Source organism: Rattus norvegicus, chromosome 2 (genome assembly GCF_036323735.1).
Source record: "Rattus norvegicus strain BN/NHsdMcwi chromosome 2, GRCr8, whole genome shotgun sequence".
NCBI lineage: Eukaryota > Metazoa > Chordata > Mammalia > Rodentia > Muridae > Rattus > Rattus norvegicus.
Window position 1 is genome coordinate 48589740 of NC_086020.1, and position 8341 is coordinate 48598080.

The following is an 8341-nucleotide window of genomic DNA, read 5'->3' on the forward strand; positions in this document are numbered from 1 at the left end:
ATAAAACTTGTAATAAAAATAGTTGCTAGTATACATTATGAACTCTCCTTGTAGCAATTATTATAAAAACACTTTAAAATGTTTTTAAACCTAGACCTAGACCTAAACCTAGACCGTGCACTTGGAGCTGAACTTGCTTCCCATGTTGGGCTACCAGGATGTTAGAAGGGCATGCTGCTCTGTATTACTATAAACCCCTTTAGGAAACTCATTCACTGGGAAAATTGCTTCAAAGCCCTTACATCTGTCAATTTATCAACTCTTCTTTCCTGGGCTATTCTGATTCCTAACTTCCACCTTAAAGTAAACCTGTCTAATACACACTGTGAGCTCTCAAAAATGTTAGTTTTCTTTACTTCTTTTTTCCCCCCTTTTCGGTATTCATTTAAACCTAACCCTAAGTTGAAATTTTGTGATTTCCATTCTAGTATAGCACACAGTACTAGAGTCTTCCTTTAATTAAAATTCCATTTCTTGACAATTGCAGATTCCAGGGAGTGGTTTCAGGAAAGTTATTGCAGTTCATTTGAGGATAAAACCATTGGCGTTTGAACTTACGATGCCATCTGTAGCATGCTACGGCTTTGCAGAAATAGAAGGCCTGGTCAAACCTGCTTTCTTAATCAGGTTTATCGGTAAATTTTTTGGTAGGCAAACTAACTAATAAGAACATTGAAATAATCGTAGCCGTTTTATAGCCAGCAGACGATTGGATAAACCTACAGAAATATTTGGCATCACATACAATCCGGAATGAGAACAGTGCAGTATCTAACACGCTGAATGTTAGATCCCTATGCTTTTTCTTTCCTTTAAGAACTTTGGAATGGTGGAGACTGTCTCATTTTCTACCCGCCTTTCCATATAACTCTCTGAAATAACTCTACTGAGCTTCCGTTCCTTGCAAACTAAAAATCCCAGGGAAGACAATGATAAAAAAACAAAACAAAACAAAACAAAACCAAAAAACAAACAAAAAAACAAAAAAAAAAACCCACTCAGTTTTGAAGATTTAAAGGCAATTTTCTTTATGCTGGAATTCTCTAGCTCTATCCTTCAAGATCTTAATTTGTTCTTACACTATGCTTTTATTTAGAAAGAATTGCATCTTTTATGCTTCTAAATTTTGAATTTTAAAATAAATTTCCACATTTCTACTATTCCTGTATGTCTGGATATTTGTCATCTACCTAGCAATCATTACCTATCTATTGATCATATACCTATCTGTCATTACTTACCTATGAATTGTTTGCCTATCATTGTCTGTCTATTGATCTTTTACCTACCTATCATGCATGGTGTTGGCATGTTTGTGTTTGTCTTTGCTTAACCTATTTTCCATTGCTTTTCAATAAAAATACCTCTCCATGTCTAGGGAATTCAATGTTGACTATGCACATAACTTGGTTTCCAAGATGGGTCTAGGCTTTGTAATGACAATTTGACGTTACTGCACTTGTGGAATGTTTGTGAACATGTGCGTTCCAGGTTGGGGACAGGACATGATTTGATGGAACATGAGAGCTATGTCTCCCTAGCACTATGTAGCAAGTCAACTGCTATGCTCTCCCAGTTCCTTTCCCATGTGAAAGAGGCTCACCAAATCCATAGTTACATGCAGTAAGTGAACTTAGGTCCTCACTATGGGAGGACTGATTTGACTAGCTTCTCTTTCACAGTTACTAAATGCTTTGTGACAACTGCAAACCTATGTGTACTGGCTGGTTTTTGTGTGTCATCTTGACACAAGTTGGAGCTATCACAGAGAAAAGAGCCTCCCTTGAGGAAATGCCTCCATGAGATCCAGCTGTAAGACCTTTTCTCAATCAGTGATCAAAGGTGGGAGGGCTCATTGTGGGTGGGGCCATCCCTGGGCTGGGAGTCTTGGATTCAGTAAGCAACATCCCTCCATGGCCTCTGCATCAGTTCCTGCTTCCTGACCTGCTTGAATTCCAGCCCTGATTTCCTTTGGTGATGAACAGCAATGTGGAAGTGTAAGTTGAATAAACTCTTTCCTCCCCAACTTACTTCTTGGTCATGATGTTTTGTGCAGGAATAGAAACCCTGACTAAGACAGACACCCATGAAAACTGGGCTGTCATTCACCACTCTGTTTCTCTTTTATTTCTCATCCAAAAGGACAACAGATACCCATTTTTATATTTGAGATCAGATGTAGCATATGTATGTGTAATAGTCTACTCATAAGTGTTATTTATTTGGTTCACATCTTGGAGCCTAGAGCCTGAGCATCTTATTGTCGTGGATGCTTCTTTTCCTGGTTTTTTGGAAAACACAGCTCACTATCAGTGGTTCTGTCCCATCTCCAGCAAATAATTGTATTTCTACTAATTGTCAGATTTCTGTTATCGAGTTAATCAAAGTGTTCTTGCCAAAGTCATAGGTGACATCTAAGGAGTCTTCATGTTATGTTATTGGTTATTGACTTTACTTTCTATGTTTTCATTTATTATTGGAATATAACAATCTTAAGCCACTCAAGTCAGCTTCTCTGTTCCTTGCAATCTAAAAATCCTAGTGACTTCTATCATGTGACTCTGGGATAAAGGCTTAAATTGATTGAAAAGACATCACACGTGGTCATGTGGTTTGTGTTTTCTTTCCCTTCTGTTTTCAGCATGGTCTTCCCAATGCACATATGCTGCTTTTAGAACCCAACACCAAGCAGAGATATTTCTTTTTGCATTTATGACTTCTATCCCTTTCCTCAAATGTTCTCCTGTTGCCTTGTTCTAGAAAATTCCCAGTCTTCCTCCAGTGCCAACTCAGTTACCTGAGTGTATCTCTGTCCCCAGAAGAATGTCTGTGCTTGGTGGACACACATGAAGTGCAGTCAACAAGGCATTAGCTTTTACACATAATTTAAGACTCAGATTATACAGTCATATACAGGGAAAATGTTATCCTTGCTATTTGATTTCTCTGAGAATAGGGCATTTAATGTTTAGTATGTTTACAGAAAAGAACACTGTTCTCTAATGATTATAAAGTTTTTTAGCATTTCTTATAGGTCACAGACTATTCTAGCAGTTACTGGTTAACTCTGAGGTTGGAAAATAAGGGAATGGCACTCAGTAGTTTAATTATGAATCACTTCAAAGGTCACTGCACAAGAACTCACACTGGACAAGGGGCTCTCAGAGACTGGAAAGCAAATGAATGTCTATTTGATGAAAACAATATTGTAATGAGGAAAGCAAAAATAGCCAAACGACTGTGGTAAACATTCCTAAAATTAGCACAGGAATACTTAGGCAATGTTTAATAAATGAGTGACTTCAGATAATATCTTTTGAATGTTGTGATCTTTTCAATGTTGGCTAGTGAGAGAATGAGCCCCAGCTAGAGGCTAGTAACATCTTTACACGAAACTAGGTAAATTAGACACAGCTCATGAAGAACCAAAATTTATTTCCATTCATTTCCACCCCACCCTCTTCCTTTTCTAAGTAGGTCAGAGTTAGAAATAGCACTCTGGGTTTGGAGACAGGATCCCTTCTTTGAGATCTGTGGAGTGATTCTCCAGGCAGCAGCTTCACACCCTGCATAGCTCAGACCTAGGACCTCCAGCAGCTATGGAGAACTAACAAAGCTTGACTTACATTTTACGCCTGGACACAAATTTCTGATTTGGGCTTTATAAAACAGTCTCCATAAGCGAAAAATGGATCAGGGATCCTTGAACACATTCTTACTTGGTATTATGGCTTGAAGGATGGCGCCTCTTTCTGAATTCATGCGAAAGCTCAATCGTCAATAAAATATCATGAATGGGTGTAGCCTGAGGAGGTCACCAAGTGTTAAGGCCTTTGCACTCATGGATTGTATTAGGTGTTTTTATACATTTGTTTGATGGGAGTATTTATCTCTCTTTGCCTTTCTGCCTTGCTTTATATGAGAAATCAGCAACAGACACCTTGAAAGTAGAGAGAGAAGTCTCCACCAGACATTAGACCTGCTGGCACCTTTGCTTTGGACTTTGCAACTTTCAGAGTTGTGGGAAATGGATTCCACAATTTCTAAGTTTTTCATAGCAAGGATAAGACACCTGGCCAGGGTATGATCCTAACAGGCTACCAAAGAGCATATTAAATAGTTGAAGTAAACTGAACTCAGGTTAGGTTTGAACCATAGCATTGCCACTCAAATGAAATTTTGGCATATGACAAGTTTTATAAAATCTTTATGCATCTTTCTGAACAGATTAAAAGTTATGAGAAAAATTTAAAATAATGTATAAGGATTCTATTGGTCACTGTATACTTAACTCAGACATAACACACATACAATAGATATAAAGTCCTAACGTAGGACCCAGGTGTACACACACACACACACACACACACACACACACACACACACACACACACACACACTTGTGTTCTTATTGGGAAAATTCCTTGTTCTTACGTGCCAATGAGAAAGCTAAATTTATCTGAGTGTGGAAACAGCCCGATCCAGTATCTTTTCACTAACTGTGCTTGAAATGAAGTCATGCTGCTCATGGGTAAATATTCAGGGAAATTCCATTGTAGTTTACTATTCACGTCAATCATTTCTGTATCTTCTTTCCATTCTTTTCTTCTGACTTAAAGAACCACAGGCTTCTGCTGGTGAGCATAGCAAGAGGAGAGAATAATGCAGTTCTGAAGGATGCGGGGTAGAGCACTGACAACGTGGCACTGTGTAGGCATCTTTCCTTGTACTCTGTTGCTGCTGCCCTCACCTTCTACCAGCTCCTCCCTCCCTCCCTCCCTCCTTCCCTCCCTCTTTCTTCCCACATCCCCTCTCTCCCAAATGGCTTCTTTAAGAGTTTTGGGCATCATTCAGCTAGCCATCACTTTAGTTTTCCAGCTCTGAGGGTTTTACGGAGAATGGAAACATTCTAATCTCCTGTCCTCCTACTGATAATTTTAATTGCAATGCCTTAACCGAGTTGTCCTCGAACCTCTACTCCCCATCTTATGAATAATTACAGGCTGGTGTAGACACTCTTGCCTCTTGCCTCTAGGCAACCCAGACATGGGGTTTCTTGAGATCTAGGTTAAGCAGCATTTTAGCTAATGTCTAGGTCTCTCCCTCCTCCTTCAGAGAGGTCACTACAGGGACATTTATCGATACACTTCCTACAAATATTCATTTCACAGTGTGGCTGAGAACCATGCCAAAGATGACCTCAAATTTTACTCAAATTTTATGAACAAACAGGAAAGGAAGAGATAACTGAAAAATGGAGAAAGTCAGCATTTTGCAAACCAGGACACAAAAGCTTTTGTTTCAAAAGCCTCCATAACACTGCCCAAATTTACCCATGGCTGGTTGGTCAACAAGCCAGCTCTATTTTGTATGTTTTTGATAATTGGTAGAAAGACAGAATCCTACTGTTGTTCTTACCCTAAATTTTAAGCTAATAGATGGAATTATTATTATTATTATTATTATTATTATTATTATTTTGCTTGAGTTGAGTTGGCTTTTCTTAATTCAGGCCATCTACACAAATCCTTGGATGAAGAGAAGACAACTAAAATGGAAATCAGCCTCTGATGGGTTTGTTCACATAAGTCATTAAGAGCACATTGTTATTCCAGATAAGTTCCCATGAATGTCAGGGACTGGAGGGCACTGGAGGAAGGATATGCACTGTTGAGGTCAGTGGGTATGAGTGAGGTGATAAGGTGATGACTGATGATTCGGTCACAAGGCCAAAGAGAATTGTATGCACATGAGTGTTAAGAAATAGACGACTTAGTAGGAACCATTTCACATGGAAAGGTAACCACAGAGTTTGTATCCATGGATCCTTTCACATAGATTAGTCTGGTTTACATGCCTAAAAACCCTTTGAAGGAACCATACAGCCACTCCTTTCTAACTCTTCTTTGGTCCAATCACTCTTTGTTCAGATATCAGTTTTATTATTAAGGAGTGGGGCATACTTAAACATTAGATCTCTCCAGATGACTCCATGACAGCTGCATCACCAAAAATCTACTCTTAATAGGAGTTTATTACATAAGCTGCATCCCTGGAGTTTCTTATGTGACTTTAAGCTCAGCCAATCAGAAAGTTTTCTCACCGCTGCAATTGTTACTGTTTATATAACCTTGGGCAGAGTCTGTTTAGGGCTTGTTAACTTCAGGAGCTTCCTAAGACTTCTCAGTTTTGTTTACTTCCAGAATCCTCTAAGTTTCCTTATGTCATGACTCTTAATAAGTGTCCTCAAAGAGGGAATGGTTCAATCCAGAGGAAATTGCTATACAACACTGCAGATGACTCAGAATCAGTTATCTCATTGACAGTCCCCCTTTGGTATGGATGAAGACTTGGGAAAATGTATCCTTCAGGTGCCCTGCATTAGCCATTGGCTGCAACATAGCTGGCTGGAGAGTTCACTTTTCTGAAAATGTGGGCAGTAAGTTTCAGGAGTTCCCTGACAATTGTGAAGTTTATTTTTCTAGCCTTATAAATGTTTAGTTCCTGAGTCATAACAGTCATACTTCTCCCCTGCAATGGAATTTCTCAATCCAGATAAAATAGCTGTACAATATGGGGGTCTGCATCATAACTTAGGCTTCACCCTTACACCTTTGCACTGTAGTATCCCAAGGCTTCCTGGTAAGATGATGTTATCTTTATCATATATTATCAGGCTTCAAGGCTCTCTGTAATCTTTGTGCAAGACTTGATGTTCTAGGGTCTATTTTCCCCCTGGACGTTTGTGCTTCTAAAACCCATACATGTGTTTGGTGCTACCAAATTCTATTGTTATCTGGAGGAAGAACCTAGTGCTTTAGATTACAGTTGCAATCGGTTCTGTGTGAGTTCCTTGGCTTTTGTTGCTGTTTATTTGAACAGACAATTCTAGGTGCACCCTTCTAAGATAGTTGGCACCGTCCTTTTCAACCACACTTGAAGGATCATTTGATAGGTCTTGCCCTCCATGCACTTTCCCTATAATTCAGTGAAGAACCCAGGTTTGTTTTAATAGGGTTACTCTCTGTAACTATTGAAGGTGTTCTGATATCGAAAGTTGTCCCTACTTGGCACTCTTTGTTTTTGTTTTTGTTTTTTTTTTTCTACTTGGCTTGTTTCTGTTTCTCATTGCAGACTCAGATGACAACAGTGTACACAAACCATGACACAGCTCAGATGTCTTAGATTTCCTCCAACAAAGAAGTTAGTCCATTGATTTGAAGGCACCTTCACTCAAGTACTCAGGTTCTGGGAAGAATACACCTATATTCCTTGCCAGAACATAACACAGATCATTTCTTGACTACTTTCTTTTTGAGTTCTTTTTTTTTTACAAAGAAAAAATAGCGATTTATTAAAATAAGTACATGGAATTTTGTCTTCACAAAACAGGCATTATGCAAAATTTTGATGAAGCAGAAAACTCAGAAAAGGAAATGCATCCAAATATAAACATCAGTTATCTCTAAGTGACATCCTCAAACTTCTGTTGGACAGGCCTGCTTAGCACAGTATGTGGGAAGCAGCCTGCCTTCTCTCTAAGATCTGCTTATCCTAGCTGGGATAAGAAGACAGACGTCTCCAGTTGCACAAACCAGCGTCTAGTGGGAAAGGGTCAATACTGGTGTTCTCATGGTTCAGTATGCCTTTTCAAATTACATATTTTCTAGAACACATTACTACAGAAGCAAAAAAATACACAAGAACATAAATGATGAATAACTTAATTGACCTGGCTTAAATCACTCAAAAAATGAAAGCATAAAAAGTGAAAACTACTTTTCCTCTTAAGAACCTTGAACAAGAAATCTACATGAGCATATGTAAATACTACCTGGGCATGTGGCAAACAAGTGTCAAAAGAATGCTCAGAAATTTATATTCAAGAATCAAGTCTGTTGTTTAGATTTTTATGAACTTGACATAAGCTAGAGTTATCGAAGAATGAACATCAATTGAGAAAATGTCCCAAACACATTGCCCTGTGAGCGGGTCTGTGGAGCATTTTCTTAACTAATGATTGATTTGTAAGAGCCCAGTCCACTGTGGGCACTGCCTTTCCTGCAGTGCATAAGAAAGTAAACCGAGATGATCATGTGGTTTTCTTCCTTTGAGTTTGTTTATACTACATTGATGGAGTTCCGTATATTGAACCATCCCTGCATCCTTGGGATCAGGCCTACTTGATCGTGGTTTTTGTTTTCTTTGTTGTTGTTTTCTTGCGTTTGCAAACTTTCCAAGATGATTCTGATATATAACCAAGGCTGAAACCCAGTTAGGTAATGGAAAGGATCTAGTAGATAAAAAGAAAGCCCTAGAACTAAGATGGCCTAACAGCTCT